General features: G+C 40.5%; 1 pseudogene across 1 annotated transcript; it reads right to left on the reverse strand.

The window, feature by feature from the left end:
* Nucleotides 1-7,562: 7,562 nt before the first annotated feature.
* On the reverse strand, nt 7,563-8,218 carry LOC100963049 (annotated as a pseudogene). Its single transcript, XR_001161758.2, has one exon. The product of XR_001161758.2 is annotated as a 60S ribosomal protein L9 pseudogene (transcript).
* Between the last annotated feature and the right edge of the window lie 8,929 nt (nt 8,219-17,147).

The following is a 17,147-nucleotide window of genomic DNA, read 5'->3' on the forward strand; positions in this document are numbered from 1 at the left end:
CTACCCAGGGTGACAGCTTGAGGCTCTGTCTCAAAAAAAAAAAAAAAAGAAAAGAAAGAAAGTTCAGCACTTGTCCTTATGGCCACATCAGAAGAAAAATGACAAGTGGTTTGAGGAGAGGAAATAAAATGTTTGATAATTTTCCAGCAGCTGAGGAGACTGGCAGACTCCCACTTGATAATGCCAACATCCTGCCTCTGAGCAAAAATAACAGAGAAGGTCTGATTTAACTCTTTGAGGATTCTCCATACTGCTTTCCACAGAAAGCAGTATTAGTTTGCAATCCCACCAGCTGCGCAAAAGTGTTTCCTTCTCTTCACACCCATGCCAGCATCTGTAGCTTTGCAACTCTGTGATGTGGGCTATTCTTATTGGGGATAGGCGATGTCCCAAAGTGGTTTTGATTTGCATTTCTCTGATAATTAGGGATGATGACCATTTTTCATGTGTTTGTTGGATATTTGTCTATCCTCTTGAGAGAAGGTTCTGTTCATATCTCTTGCCCAGTGAAAAATAAAATTATTCTTATTGATTGCTCTCTTCTTATTGATCAATTTGAGTTCTCTGTATATCAGTTCTTTGTCAGACTTGTAACATGCAAATATTTTCTCCCACTGTGAAGGTTGTCTATTTGCTTTAATTTTTGTGTCCTTACCTGTGCTGAAGCTTTTTAGCTTCATCAGGTCCTGTTTATTTTTGTTGCTGTTCCAATTGCCTTTGGAGTCTTCTTCATAAAATCCTTCCAAAGCTGATACCAAGAGTTTCCCCCACAATTTCTTATAGAGTATTTAATCATTTTGTGTCTTAGATTTAAATATTTTATCCATCATGAGTCAATTTTTTCTAAGAGGTGAGAGGTGCAGGTCTAGTTTCAGTCTTTTGCATGTGGCTAACCAGTTCTCCCAGCACCAATTATTAAACAAGGATTCTTTTCCTTGGTGTATGCTTTTATTCGGTTAATCAAAGATGAGGTGGCAATGTGAGGCTGGTTTCATCTCTAGGTTTTCTATTCTGTTCCATAGATTTATGTCTCTATATTTGCACCAATATAATGCTTTTTCAACACTATAGACTTGTAGTATAACCTGACATCTGGTAAAGTGATGCCTCCACATGTAATTTTATTTCTAAGTATTACATTGGTGATTTTGGTGTTTTTCTGTTTCCATGAATAAGAAATATTTTTTCAAGTTCTTCAATGTATGATGTTGGTGATGTAATGGCCATTGCAGTAAATCTTTAAACAAATTTGGGAAGTATAGACATTTTAACAATGTTGATTCTTTCCGATCATGAGCATGGTATGCTCTTTCATTTGTTAATGTCTTCTGCTATTTCTTTTCTCATAGTTTCATAGTTCTCTCTGTAGAAATCCTTCATGTTCTCTGTTAGGTATATTCCCAAGTATTTGATTCCTTTGAAGCTACTGTGAAGGGTATCATGTCCTTGATTGGATTCTCAGCCTCACTGTTATTGGCATGTGTAAAGGCTATTGATTGGTGGACATAGGTTTTATATCCAGAGGTGTTACACTATTTCTTGATCATTTACAGGAGCCTCATGGTTGATTCCCTGGTGTTTTCTAAGTGTAAGATCATATCATCGGCAAACAATGAGAGTTTGACATCATCTGCCACCATTGGCATACCACTGATATCCTTCTCTTGCCTGATTACATTGGTTAGAACTTACAGCACTATTTTGAACAGTAGTGGTGATTGTGGACTTCCTTGTCTGGTTCCAGTTCTAAGTGGAAATGTTTTCAGTTTTACTGCATTCAGTATGATATGAGCTGTGGGTTTGTCATTGATGGCTTCTATCAGTTTAAAAAAATGTCCCATCTATGCCTATTTTAAAAATATTCTTGTCAGAAAATGATGCTGAATTTTGTCAAATGCTTTTTCTGCATCTATTGAGAGGATCATATGGTCTTTGTTTTTGCTTCTATTTAGGTGGTGAATTACATTTTTGGATTTGTGTATGTTCAGCCAACTTGCATCCCTGGGATAAGACTTACTTGATTATCATGTATAATTTTTTAAAAACATATAACTGTATTTTAATTGCTAGGATTTTATTGAGTATTTTTACATCAATATTCATCAGTAAAATTGCTCTGTAGTTTTCTTTTTCTTCTCAGGTCTTTTCCTGGTTAGGTATCAGGGTAATATTTGCTTCATAAATGAGTTGGAGAGGGTTCCTTCCTTAACCTTTTGGAACAGGTTCTGCAATATAGGTACAAGTTCTTCTTTGAAGGCCTATTATAATTTTGGTGTAAAACCATCTGGTCCTGGACTTTGTTGATGTTGTTGTTGTTAGAAGGATTTTTATTGTTGTTACACTCTCAGTGCTTGATTTGGTCTGTGTAAGAGTTCTATTTCTTCTTGGTTAAGTCCAGGGAGGTAGTATGATTGTAGAAGTTTGTCCATCTCCTCCACATTTTAAAATTCCTGGTCATAAATTTTTTTTTTGTAATAGTCAGAGAAGATCTTTTGTATCTCTGTGGTATCTATTGTTATTTCCTCTTTTTCATTTCTGATTGAGGTATTAGAGATCTCTCTTTTCTGTTTCTTGTTAGTCTGGTGATAGGTTTATCAATTTTATTTACTTTCCCAAAGAACCATCTTTTTGTTTCATTAATTTTCTGAATGGTTGTTTTGTTATCAATTTTATTTATTTATGATCTAATTTTGGTTATTTCTATTATTCTGTTGGTTTGGGATTGGGTTACTCTTCCCTTTCTAGTTCTGTGAGATGGTTCAATATGTTATTGATGTGTGTTCTTTGAATGTGGGCATCTAATGCAACAAATTTCCCACTTAGGACTGCTTTTGCATTACCCCACAGGTTTAGATATCCTGTGGTTTCATTGTTATGTTCAAGTATTATAGTGATTTCCTTCTTTGTCTTCTCCTGACCCAGGTGTCATTCAGCATAAGGTTGCTTAGTTTTCATGGCTTTGTGAAGAGTGGAAGATTTCCTTGAAGTTGAGTTTTACCTTTATTCCTTTATGGTATGAAAAGATACAAGGTATAATTTCTATTCCTTCAAATTTTTAAGGTTTGATTTGTATCAGGATACAATCAATCTGGAGAATGATCCATGAGCTAGTGAGAAGAACACATGCTCAGTTATATTGGGGTAGTATGTTATGTATATGTGTATTAAGCTTAATTGTTTTAGGGACTTGTTTAACTCCCTCGTTTGTTTGTTTAGTTTCTACTTAGAGGATCTGTTAAATTCTGTCAATGCGATGTTGTAGCCCCCTACTATTATGGTGTTATAGGATGTCATATTATTCAAACTGCTCAGGGTTCACTTTATAAATCTGGGACCATTTAAGTTGAGTGCATATATCATTAGGATTGAAATGTCATCTTGCTGTATTGTTTCTTTGAGCAGTATATAGTGTCTATCTCTGTTTTTCTTTACCTTCATTGGTTTGAAGGTTGAGGAATATGCAAATAACATGACAATTCCAGCCCTTTTTTACATCCCCTGGCATATGGTTTTCCAATCCTTCACAATGAGTATTGTTTGTCCTTGAAGGTTAGATATATTTCTTTAAAACACCACATACTTATCTCTTGCCTTTTTATCTAGTAAGCTAGACCATACCTTTCCAGTGGGGGGAATAGAAGCCATTCACATTTAATGAGAGAATTGATAAATATGGTGGAGTTCTGATTATCTTGTTTGGGGCAGGTCTTCCACCTAGCTTTATCACTTTGGCCATTGGGGAACCTTTCATTTTGGGGTGTCTTTACTTTGCAGGTGATCTGTTTTGATGGTCCACATGCAGTATAGGTTTGAGTATTTCCTATAGAGCCAGTCTGTTAGTGACAAATTTCCAAAAAATAGCTTGTCAATAAAATTTTGATTTCTGCATGCAATATGAAACTTCATTTAGCAAAATAAAGAATCCTAGGTTGGAAGTTGATTTCTTTGAGTATATTGGCCAAATGATCTTTCTGGTCCACCATCTTACTCCATCCCCCAAAATCCTGTTTGAGTTTATTGAAATTGGAGACTCAATCTCTTCTGGCTTATAAAGTTTCACCTGAAAAATCTGCTGTCACACTGATGGACTTGCCTCTGTAGGTCAGTTGGTATTAACTACTGAATATTTGTGGAATTATCTCTTTCAATTTGACCTTGGACATGTTCATTATAATGTATCTAGGTCAGGCTCTGTTTAAATTGAAAGTAACTGAGCTTTGGTGTCCATAAAAGGAGTGTGTCTGAATCTTTGATGATGCTTGAGATGTTTTCAGTTATGATATCCTCCAGTAGGTCTTCAGTGATAACTTTGGGTCGCTTTTCTTCTTTCCTTCAGGGAAACCTATAATTCATATGTATGTACACTTCAAGAAGTCTCCTATTAAAAAAAAAAGAAGTCCCCTAATTCTCCAAGTCATTGCTCTGTTTTTACTCTCTTCCCCTTTAAATGACTGAGTTGGCCCAAGAGACTTGTCTTCAAGCTCTGAGATTCTTTCTTCTCCCTGGTTTAATGTTATTGAAACTTTCTACTGTATTTTGAAATTCACTAAATACCTCCTTCAAGTCTTTAAGGTCCAATCCATCCTTTCTAATTTCTTCAGGTCTTTCATTCATTTCATGGTGAAATTTCTGGGTTTCTTTTTGGTAGTTTCCCATATCCCTTCATCATTTTTGCCAGGTAGTCTCTAAATTCCCTTTCCATCATTTCCATAATTTCTTTATGGGTGGGATCATCAGTGGCACCTGCCTCATGATCCCTTGGGGGAGTTGATCTGTTTTGTCATGTAGCCAGAATTGTTTTGTTGGTTCCACTCATGTGTGTTTTCTTCTGATTTATGTCCTTTCCATACTTACTTCTCTTATTTTCTCCTTCTCCTTAATCTTACTTCTCTTCATGCTTGATAATGATGCAGCCTTTTGGTACATAGATAAAAGACGGATGAGAGAAGAGAACAAGAAAGGGAAATATTAGAATGAAAAAAAGAAAGAAAGAAAGAAGAAAGTTTAAAACAGAAAATGTAATAAAAATGGTAATAGTCTGGGTACAGTGACAGCAATCCCAGCATTTAGGGCTTCATGGCAGGATGGTCACCTGAGGTCATGTGCTCCTGATCAGCCTGAGGAAGAGCAAGACTCTGCTTTGCCAAGTATAGACAAAAGCAGTAGTGTGTCATGGTGGGTACATGAGCTCACCATCTCTCAGGAGGCCATGGAGAAGCTTAAACACAGTGAAGATCTTTAGAAATAGAGGAAAACATGAAGAAAGAATTTTAGAATCTGAATACAGGAATTTTCAACTATCCCAATTATTCAAATACGAAGGAAAACATAATATTCTTTCAGAGATTAAAGGGATGTTCCAAAAGATCAAAAATCCAAATTATAGGGATTCACGAAGGAGAACAAGATGTCTTAAAGGTACTAAGGCTCTACCCCAAAACATTACTGGGATAAATTTCACAAGTATTGCGATAGATATAGAAATTCAGAGAGTAGATGGTTTCAAAAGCACACCATGACACATCCATACAAAGCATCTCTTACATACATTGTAACTTTGCCAAAATTAACATGAAGGAAAAAATCCTGCAAGCAGCTAGGCATAAGAAAAAGTTTTACCTACAGAGGAAAAAATATCAGGATGACTACAAACTTTTCAGCTGAAACTTTTCAAGATGGAAGAGGATGGTCATCAGCCCTTATCAACTTAAACAAAACGATTTTCAGCCCAGGATCCTGTATCCTACCAAATTGAGTTTAATTGGTGATTTAGAAATCAAATATTTTACAGAGATGAAAATGTTGAGAAAATTCACCTTGAATAGACCTGTTCTATGGGACATACTGAGATCCATTCTTCATAAAAGACCAGCATCATGACGGCCAATCACCAAAAAAAAAAAAAAAAAAAAAAACACGCAGAAATTAAAGCACAAAGCCTAGTTTCCACAATGGTGCAAGGGATAAAAATGAGCTCTGGACCTCTGAAACATGAAATGATTAAAACCCAATGATACCTATGAATTCCTTCAAAAAATGTGAATGGCTTGAATTCCCCTCAAAAGAGGCATAGGCTGGCTCACAGATACAAGAGCTCAGGCCTAATATCTATTTTCTCTGAGGAACACTTCAATCTCATAGGAGAAAACAAGACTCCAGATGAAGAGGTGGAAAACAATCATCCTGGTCAATGGAAATCAGAGAAAAGCTGCAGTTGCAGTATTATTTGCAGAGGCAATTGGATTTTAAACAACAAAAATAAAAAAAAAATCCAAGAATGGACACTACATACTTGTCAAGGGAAGCACATGACATGATGAGATTTCAATAATTAGCATTTATGCACCCTATCTGAACACTTCTCAATTTATAAAACAAACCTAAATGATCTGAAGAATATGATATTTTCCTGCCTCAGAATAGTTGGAGATTTTAACACCTCTTTCACAGTCCTGGACAGATCCTCCAAACACAAAGTAAACAAGGAAATAATGGACTTCAGCATGTCCCTAGAAGAAATGGGTTTAAGGGACATAGAAACAACACTTCATCCTAACAAAACTGAATACATATACTTCTCATTACCCGACAGATAATCCTCCAAAATTGATCATATCTTGGAACACAAGTCTAACTTCAACAAATTGAAAAGAATAGAGACTGTTTCTTATATGTTCTCAGACCACAAGGGAAAAAATGTTGAGATCTACAGCAACAGAAATCTTCATATCCAAATAAAGTAATGGAAACTATGCTGCATGATGGCTGGGTCGAGGACAAGCTGAAGACAGAAATCATTAAATTTCTGGAACAAAATGAATATGAAGCCACAAACTATCAACACCTGTGGGATATGTCAAAGGCAATCCTAAAGGCAAATTTGTAGCATTATATGCCTTCATCAAGGAGACACATAGGAAGCCTCACTGACTATCTCAATCAACTGGAAAAAGAAGAATAATTGATCCCCAAACCTAGTAGAAGAAAGGAAATAACCAAAATTAGAGCCAAATTTATTTTTGAAATGTATTTATTTATTTATTTAGGCAGAGTCTTAATTTGTCACCCTCTGAAGAATCCTGTGACATCATAACTCACAGCAACCTCAAACTCTTGGACTCAAGCAATTCTCTTGCCTCAGCCACTGTAGTAGCTGGGATTACAGGCATCCACAACAAGACTCATCTATTTTTTTTGTTTAGAAGTCCCAGGCTGGGTTTTAAGCCACCATCCCTGGTGCATGTGGTGAGCACCCTATCCACTGAGCTATGGGCACCCATCTGAAATTAGAGCAAAATTAAACGAAATTGAAAACCAAAGTATCACCAAGATCAGAGAAACAAAATATTGGTTCTTTGAAAACATTCCTAAAATTGACAAACCTTTGGCCAGACTAATGAGAATCAGAAAAGTAAGAACTTTAATAACTTTAATCAGAAATAGTAAATGGGAAATAACAACCAATGTCAGACTTGGAAGAACTTGAAAACATACTCTTTTTTTTTTTTTTTCCAAATTAATGAATCCTTTATTGCATTGCTGAAATTACAAGGCAATGTTAAGGAATATCACGCGGTATCTTGCTGCAGCTGGACAACTCTTAGGTCTTACTCATCAGCCTGCTGAACTATTCCTTTTTCAGAGACATAAATACCATCCAAAAATTTTCTGATATCCTTGTTTTTAACTGTTGTGGCCTGCTGAATCAAAGCAGCTGAATTTGAAACAAGCTCAATGTCATTTCCTTTAAGGATTAACTCATCTTTCTGGGCTTGAGATACTGAACAGGCAACATCTGCCCTCATCCAAACCCAGCGGATATATTTTTCACCCAAGAAATTTCTTATTTCAACAAGAGACCCATTCTTCTGGATAACAATGTTGATGGGGAAGTGAGCATACACAGACCTCATCTTGTAAGGGAAGCCCCGTGTAACACCCTTGATCATGTTCTGTACGTGACTACAAATAGTGCGAACAGTAGCCAGTTCCTTTCTATTTCCCCACCATTTGTCAACTGGGAGCCTCTTCTTTTTCTTTCCAAGGAGACTGAGTTCCACATTGATGGGGTTGAAGTCCCTCCACAGGGTTCCTCTGGGACCCTTCACAATAACTGTGCATCCCTTCAGAGTGATGTCGACATTTTCTGGAATGTCAACGGTCTGATTGCTGAGAATGGTCTTCATTCTCGTGGAGATGCAGCCAAAAACATACTCTTTTGTTTGATGGGGAAGCAAGAGAAAAAACACTGACTGGCTAATACAATACTTAGGAATAAAAACAAATCTGGAGGCATCACGTTACCAGAATTCAGCTTATACTACAAGTCTATAGTGATCAAAACAGCTTGGTACTGGCACAGAACCAGAGATATAGATCTATGAAATTGAATAGGGAAGCTAGAGATGAACCTAACCACATATCATCATTTCATCTTTCGATAAACGAAACAAAAGCATGCACTTGGAGAAAGAAATCCCTATTTCATAAATGGTGCTGGAAGAACAGGTTAACCACGTGTAGAAGACTGAAGCTGGACCCACACCCCTCACCATTGACAAAAGTGATTCTCACTGGATTAAAGATTTACATTTTAGACTCAAAAAATAAAATTATGTTTAAGAAACAAAACATAAAAATTAAAGCAGAGTGTGGTGGGGCATATACTTGAAATATTGCCCTGGGAAAAGATTTTATCAGGAAGAGCCTCCCCGCTCCCAACAATTGCAGCAACACAAAAATCAATAAGATGATCAACCAAGAAAGCTTCTGTAACCAAAGCAAATAGATAGCCTTCAGAATGGGAGAAGATTTTTGCTTGTTACAAATCTGATAGCCAGAATATGCAGAGAACTCAAGTGAATCAAGAACAAAAGAGCAAACAGCCCCATTTATAAGAGGGCAAGAGACTTGTCTGAAGAAGACAAGTTGTTGTTGACCAACACCCTCTGAGGAAATTCTCATCATCTATGGTCATCGGAGAAATGCAGATCCAAACCACTCTGAGATACCACGTAACTCCAGTAAGACTAGCCCTCATCACAAAGTGTCAAATCTCTGTTTGCTGGAGTGGATGTGGAAGGAAGGGAACAGTTCTACACTGCTGATGGGATTGCAAACTAATACAAACTTTATGGAAAGAATGATGGAGAATTTGTAAATGATTAAAAGTCAACCTTGCATTTGATTCCCTAATTCCATTACTAGCTATCTACCCAGAAGAACAAAAATCATTTTACCACAAAGACATTTGTACCAGAATGTTTATGGTAGATGAATTCATAATTACCAATTCATGAAAATAACCCCAAAGCCCATCAACCCATGAATGAATTAAAAAAACATGCCATAACTATACCACAGGGTACTATTCAGCCATCAGAAAGGATGGAGACTTTACATCTTTTGTTTTTACCTGGATGGAATTGAAACACATTCTTCTTGCTAAAGTATCTCTAGAATGGAAAAGAAAAATGTCCAATGTACTCAATACTAGTATGAAACCGATATATAATTCAGACGTCCTCAAATATAGCCTGCGGAACACATGTAGCCCACCTAGGACATTTATCCACCCACTGGGTGTTTTTACCCCTGCTGCCTGTCCTTTTTAGCAGCCGATTCCTCCCAGTGCCTGCAGTCCAGCCCTCCAACGGTCTGAGGGACAGTGACCTGGCCCCCTGTTTAAAAACTTTGAGATCGCCGGAAAATAATCAGATGCCCATACAATGTTAAAACACAGTTATGGTCTGGCAAGGTGGAGAGGAGGAGGTAAGGGGGAGGGCAATTTGAGGGGCGGGAGGGCAATTGACAGGATCTCACCTAATGTGCACAATGTGCGATGTTCATACTGGGTGTGAACTGCATCTTGAACTTTACCTTGGAAGTGAAAACAGTGTGAGCTAAAAATATGTACCATCATGTTAACTTGCAAGACAAAAACCAGCACGGTATTGGCACAAAAATTCAGACAGAGATCTATGCCTTTCCTGAAACCTCCATTTTCCCTAATGACTGTCTGTTTTGTGTATTTACTCTTTTCTTATTATAAACTTAATTTATTGTGCTTATTATATATGCCTCCTCTGACCAGATTCAGCTTCCCTGTAGGTACAACTTTGTCTTTCACCCTGGAATGTAAAGATGGGTTCAATAGGGCTCAATAAATGTCTGTGCATGGGACACACCAATAAATACAGAGAATGAGGGTAAACACGTCTACCTCAGAGAAAACTTATGTCAACTAAATGAATATATGTAAGACAGCACCTGACAAATAGCAACTGCTTATCAGTTATTTGAATCTCCACAATTCATGTGTTAGTTTGCCGAATGGTCATCTCTTTATGTTTTCTTCTTCCATATGGGATAAAACAGAGTTCTCAGTGTTATTTCAACATAATGATCTGTATCTTCAGGTTTGCACCTTTTCTCCCATTTACTATAGTCCTCATCACCTTTATAAAGGAAGAAGGAGAAAACCATCAGCAGGGAGTTTCATGTGAGTACTTGGTATAGCTCACCAGCTAGTCCACATCATGAAACTCAGCCAATACTCCAATACACTCCTTCTGTGAAATTAATGGTGGCTGTGACGACACTAAACAATTTCCTCAACAGTTCTCAGTGAGGGAATTCAAAAATATATATACTGAGAATATACTGAGAATTTTTGAGCAGAAGACAGTTAAAATGCAAGAGGACTCTCACTGCCTTTCCTGTGATTTCCCGTGGGCGGGCCATAAATCCTACCTTACTGGAGACCAGTACATGTCAATGCACAGATGGTGCCAGCAGGGACAGAGGAATCTGGGAGCTGACTTTAGCACCATAGATTTACCTCCCCACATCCCACCCCTTTTGGGAACCTGGGACTGCTTTCTCTTTGTCCTCTTACTTCTAAATGTATTGCTTTTTGCTAGGTATGTTAGATAAGCCAGGACCTTAAGCCATCAGCTTTAGAGATTCTTTTTAACTGAGGGTTCTCCCACTTGACGTGTGGTCTATGTGTAAATTAAATGTTTTTCTCGTGGTAATCTGTCTTTTGTTAACAGGACTCTGTCTTAGCTATGAAGTAATGTGCTTGAGAAAAGAAAGCATGTTTTTGTCTGATTCAATTTTGTGAGCCAGCTTGGAGAAAGTAGGACATTTGGTTTGGTGACTGCAGATGAAATCTTAGGAGAGCTGGTAGAAGCCAGCAGAAAAAGTTCACATTTCATACCAATGTCAGCTTCTCCCAGATTTTCATCTGTGGTGCCTTGTCGATAGAGAAAAGTGAAAGTTTTCCTCATTCCTGGTCTTTTAGGTTCAGATTGGCAAGAGAAAAACACTTCTATAAAATTTATACAAAACTTTTTTATTTATCCTTTGTTGAATTTGTGACTCTTCCAGGTTTCAGTCAACATTTTCCCATACACCAAATAATAAATGGATAATTGATTCCTTCCCTGAAATGGCCCAACCCTTTTTATATGTTCCTCTTTTCCAGTAATCTTAATATGTATCTAATGTACAAACTAGTAGGTTTTATAATTCTTGCCATTACAATTACTTTTCATCCTTTTCCTCACCTCTTTTAAACTGTTTTCATCTTCACAATCACACGGTTTTTCATCATGGCAAACTTATTTTAACCTCAGATCAACTCACAATTGTAACTTTTTATATATCTCTGCCGGCACCGATTTAAACAAAATCTTTCAATGTTGCCTATGCCACATTGAAACATTAATACAGAGGGTGTGCCAAAAATAGGTACCCATTTGAAGAAAGGAAAATATCTGTACTAAATTTATAATAGTCAAGTCACGTTTGACTTCTGCAATTACAAGAGGTGCTCAAAGTCATTGGTATTCATCTTTGCTTACTGGTATATATTCGGTATTACAGTTTTAATCCAGTTTTTCTTTCCTAAGATGTGTATACATTTTGGGGCAAATCTGTACATTCTTATTTCTTTTCTAAGTGTTGTGTGTATGTGACCCCTCCAACTAGAAGATTCACAAGGGAAAAGTGAATGAGGTTAGTTCCTCTCAGTAGCTTCCTTACATGACCCCACTTACATGGAAGGCTGTGATAAAATTATTTTCGAAAAGGTAAAGAAGATGGTTTCTGAGGTTGAGTTAGTGATGTGCTAATTTTGGACAGAGTCAAACAGAAGCTAAAGTCAGACTTTGTACAAAAAGTGAAATATTTTGAGGTATGAGGATGAAGGGAAACTAGCCCTAACTCATAAAAGTTCACTGAAGGATCAAGCTCACCACGAAGGCAGATGAGCAAAACAAAGGTTTATTTGTCATGGACATGCGGAGAATCACAGAGCAAGTACCCAGTATCACAGTGGGATCCAGATACTTTTTTACACACCTGTGCCGAAGGGAGTGAAAATGAGGACTATAGTTAGTACTGATTAGGTAAAATACCCGGTTGCTAGGGAGAACAAATGGATGGGGAAGACAAGAAGGACTTGTAAATGATTTGGGTCAGGTCAGTTTGTGTTCTTGATTGGTATTCCCACCCACCACCCCTACGATATACTAGGATAACAGAGAGAAGATGGGAGGCTTTTATCTTCTGACCAGGTGAGTATGGATTCTGAGGTTACAGGGAAAGCCCCTTCTAGTGCTTTTTCATCTCAAAGGGCCTGCAAAATACTCTTTATGCCAAGGAACATATTCTGGGGGGAAATTTTCTGAGCTCCTTCACAGGTATACTTAGTATGTTCTAAAACACACAGATTTTTAAGAATGCAGCTTGATGAGTTTTGACATGACCATTGCAATCAAGATACTTGATTGATAAGTTTTTATCACTCCAGAAAGTTCCCTCCATGCCCCATTCCCCCATTCACACTTCAGAAAACTATCAATTATTTTTTCTTTTATGAAAAATTAATTTGGAATGTTCTAGAACTCCGTACAAACTAAGTTAGACATTATCTACTCCGGTTCATCTGGTTAGTCTCACAGTTTCTGTGAAATTCATCCATATTCTTCCATTTATTAAAATAGGAATGAACATGGAGCCACAAAAGCAGCTTTCAAGTTGGATTCTGAGAAGCTAAGCTGAAGCAGTGCAGTGAGCCTAGTCAGCCTGTTGAGTTCACATTCTTCCCCACACACCTTTCTCCTGTGATTGTCCAGTTGAGGTTTCATTATGATTGTGAGGATGTTTATCTCAGGAGACTCTGAGAAAGCAGTCAGACACATGTAGACAATAGGTGTTTTGATTACTGGTAGAGTAAGGGTTGCTTTGATGATATCATGTTGCCTTTGACAATTCTCTTAACTATTTTGTTAAGTAAAAATTACCTCCAAGTTACCTTTCTATTGTTTAAAAATTTTGTATTGGTGTAAGGAGACTACTTTGATGTTACTTCCTATCAGATAAAGTTAAAATTTCTTAGGTTTGCACATGGGGGCAGAGGAGGTCAAACTCTCCCTCTTTGCCAAAGATATGATCTTATACATGGAGAACCCCAAACACTCAACCACAAATCTCCTGGAAGTGATGAAGAGATACAGCAAGCTCTCAGGTTACAAAATCAAAGTCCATGAATCTGCAGCCTTTGCATATGCCTATAACAGTTAAGTTGAGAAACTAATGGAACACACAATTCCCTTCACAGTAGCTTCAAAGGAAATGGGATATACCTAACAAAGAGGATGAAGGATCTCTACAAAGAGAATTTGAAACCCTAAAAAAAGAAATAGCAGAAGAAACTAACAAAGGAAAGACCATATCATGATCTGGCTGGGAAAAATCAACATTGCAAAAAAGTGTATACCTCCCAAAGCAATCCACAAATTCAATGCAATCCCCATTGAAATATAGATATTGCAGACATAATGGGGACCTAAGACCCCATTCTTAGCAAGGGAAAACACTACCAGAAAAAGGGGAAAATGAAAAAGTAAGCTAAGTGAGGCGGAACAAAGGAAAATGAGCTAGTTTAACTTTGAAACAGCCACAGTTAAATTTCTTATCTGAGCAAGTTTCCTGCTTTTCCTAGAAGCCAGGCCATTTGGGGATCCAGCTTGCAATCACCCCCGCTGGGTCTGTAAACTCTCTGAAGGAATAATGGCCACAGAGAATGCTGTGTGCAAGGACTAGCAAGAAACATTAACTAGGGGGGAGGATCAAGATGGCGACATGTACCAGCTTCTGACAGAAGCTCCCGTCCAGAGAGAAGGATAAAGTCCAGAAAAAAACCAACAAAGTTGAAGACTAGGAGCCCAGCTGAGAGAGAGGAAATACATCTATCTGCAGGACATCTCTGCTGAGGTAAGTTGCGTCTCCTAGAAAGCAACCTACAGGTACATAATACATCCCGAAGGAAGGATATCTGACACCACCTCTGAGAAAGGTGCATTTTTATCTCTTTGTCTGCTTCTGTGAGTTTCCTACAGTCAAGCTGTGAAGTGAGGACTTATTGTCTCACCCCACGTGTGAGAGCTACAGAAAGAGGGGTCTACTCCTCTAGAGGGACCCTGTTGAGACTCTAAACACCCTCTAGCTAGGCAGAAAAATTGAACTAATGCTGCACGACCATTTTGAATTCCCTGTCCACCCTTTCCCCCTTGCCTGCAGAGACAGTGAAAGGAGGCCCAAGAGTAGCATCCCCTCACCCACGGGACCAAGCACTCTGTCCTGGCCCTGCAGCTGGAGAACTGCTGGAGCTGCATCTTCCCCCTGGCTGCCACTCGGCCACTGCCCCTGGGCATCCCAGCGGGGATCACTGAGGATTATTCGACCTGCAACCTCCTGAGCACCCCAGCGAGGTGCCCCAGGACTATTTGACCTGCCCACCCCACCCCACCCCCGCACAGCTACCACTTCCCAGCCCCTCATCAGCACCTGAGTGGTGGAGGACTGTTTTACCTGCCCCGGGCACCTGATTGGGGCACACTGAGGACTGTTTGAGCTGCAGCTGCTACCACTTGGCAGCCACTCCAGGGCACTTTAGCGAGGCTCGCCCAGGATGGTTTTACCTGTGTGTCCCCTCCATAGCCACAACTGCTCAGCCACCAACCCTGGTCACTTGAGCAGGCATGTGCCCCCCTAGGCTGCTGCTGCTTGGCCACAGCCCTCTGGGCACCTGAGTGGGGTGCCCCAAGACTGTTTGACCCATGTTTCCCCCATGCAGCTGCCAATTTATGCTGCCCCAGGCACCCAAATGGTGGAAGACTGTTTGATTTGCAGGGCGCCCGCTGCTTGGCTGCCACTGCTGGCACCCAAGCAAGGCACGCACAGGACTGTTTGATCCATGCATCCTCTGCATCGCCGCTACTGCTCAGCTGCCAACCCGAGTCACCTGAGTCAGGCACGCAGAGGACTGTTTGAACTGTGTGTCCCCCTAGGCTGCCGCTGCTTGGCCGCAGCCCCTTGGGCACACGAGTGGGGTGCCCCAGGACTGTTTGACCTGCAACCCCAACACAGCTACTGCTTTGTGGCTGCCCCCAGGCACCCGAGTGGCAAAGGACTGTTTGACCCGTGTGGCTGATGCAGCTTGGCCACTGCCCCCAGACAACCCCTAAGACTGTCTGACCCACTCGGTCACCACCCCGGGCACCTGGGCAAGGAGTACCCAGGACTGTTTGACCCGTGAGGCTGCCGCTGATTGGCAGATGCCCCAGGGAACCTGAGAGGGGTGCTCCCAGCACTGTTCCACCTCACATTGCCTGCGGCTGCCGCCACTGGGCCACTACTCACCAGGCACCCAAGTGGGATGCCCTGAGGACTGTTTGACCAGCGCGTCCCCCTGCAGCAGCTGCTGCACCCCCTAGGCTGCCACCGCTCAGCCGCAGCCCCCTGGGCACCCAAGCTGGGCGCTCTGAGGACTATTCAACCTGTGTGTCCCCCGCAGCTACCGCCTCTTGGCCAATGCCTCCTGGACACCTAAGCGGGGGCCCCAGGACTCTTTGAGTTGCGCACTCCCTGAGCACCTGCCGCCTCATGGCTACTCCCAGGCACCCCAGTGGCGGAGGACTATACCATCCGCATGGCTGCTGCAGCTTGGCCACAGCCCCCAGATTCCCAAGTGGGACACCCCTAAGACTGTTTGCCCTGCTGGGTCACCATCCCTGAGTACCTGAGCAGGGTGCACCCAGAATTGCTTGACATGTGTGGCTGCTGCTGATTGGCAGCTGCCCCAGGGAACCTGAGGGGGCGCTCCCAGCAGTGTTTGACCCACAGGTACCCCCGCTGCCATCACCCACTAGACACCCGAGTGGGGCTCCCTGAGGACTGTTTGACCAGTGCATCTCCCTGCTCCTGCTGCTGCTTGGCCACCATACCTGGGGCACCTGAACAGCCCCCCAAGGACCGTTTGACCCCCACCAGATGTGCTGAGGATTGTTTGATGAGTGCATATCCTTAGGCTGCCACCGCTTGGTTACAGCCCCCTGGGCACCTGAGCAAGGCACCCTGAAGACTCTTTGAACAACACATCCCCCTCCAGCTCATGGGTCTTTGCCAGTGGCAGCCACAGGCTGAAGGGTTTGGGGATAGTCTCCAAATGGTGCAAACTCACCACGGGGTGGAATCTATGGAAAAACTCTGGTAACCAGAACAACCAGAGTAGGTCAAGTCCCCCAAAGAAGGATGGCACAGAAGGATTTGAAGATCCCATCCACAAGCAAATGGCTGAGATGTCAGAAATTGAGTTCAGAATTTGGATAGCAAATGAGATTTACAGAATGAAAGAAAAGAGGCAATTAGAATTTCAAGAAATTATTCAAAAGATATCTCAAGAAATCATTCAAAAGATGTCTCAAGAATTCAACAATGTCAAAGATAAAATGACCAAAGAGTTTGAAACACTGAGGCAAGAGGTTGCAGGCCTCAAGGATCTGAAAGATACTGTGGAATCCCTCCATAACAGAGTGCAACACACAGAAGAAAGGATCTCTGACATTGAAGACAAAGCTTTTGAAGAAACCCAGGAGCGCAAAGACCAAAAGAAATGGCGATTAAAAACAGATCTTACTCTCAGATAACTCAAAGAAAACTAATATTTGCCTTATAGGAATCCCTGAAGGTGATGAAGTTGCTTCACAAAATACAGAGGCTCTTCTTCATGAAATTATGAAAGAGAACTTTCCAGACATGCCAAGAGATTCTGAAATTCAGATAGCAGATAGTTTCAG

This window comes from Otolemur garnettii, unplaced genomic scaffold (assembly GCF_000181295.1).
Source record: "Otolemur garnettii isolate 467f Iridium unplaced genomic scaffold, OtoGar3 scaffold00196, whole genome shotgun sequence".
Taxonomy (NCBI): Eukaryota; Metazoa; Chordata; class Mammalia; order Primates; family Galagidae; genus Otolemur; species Otolemur garnettii.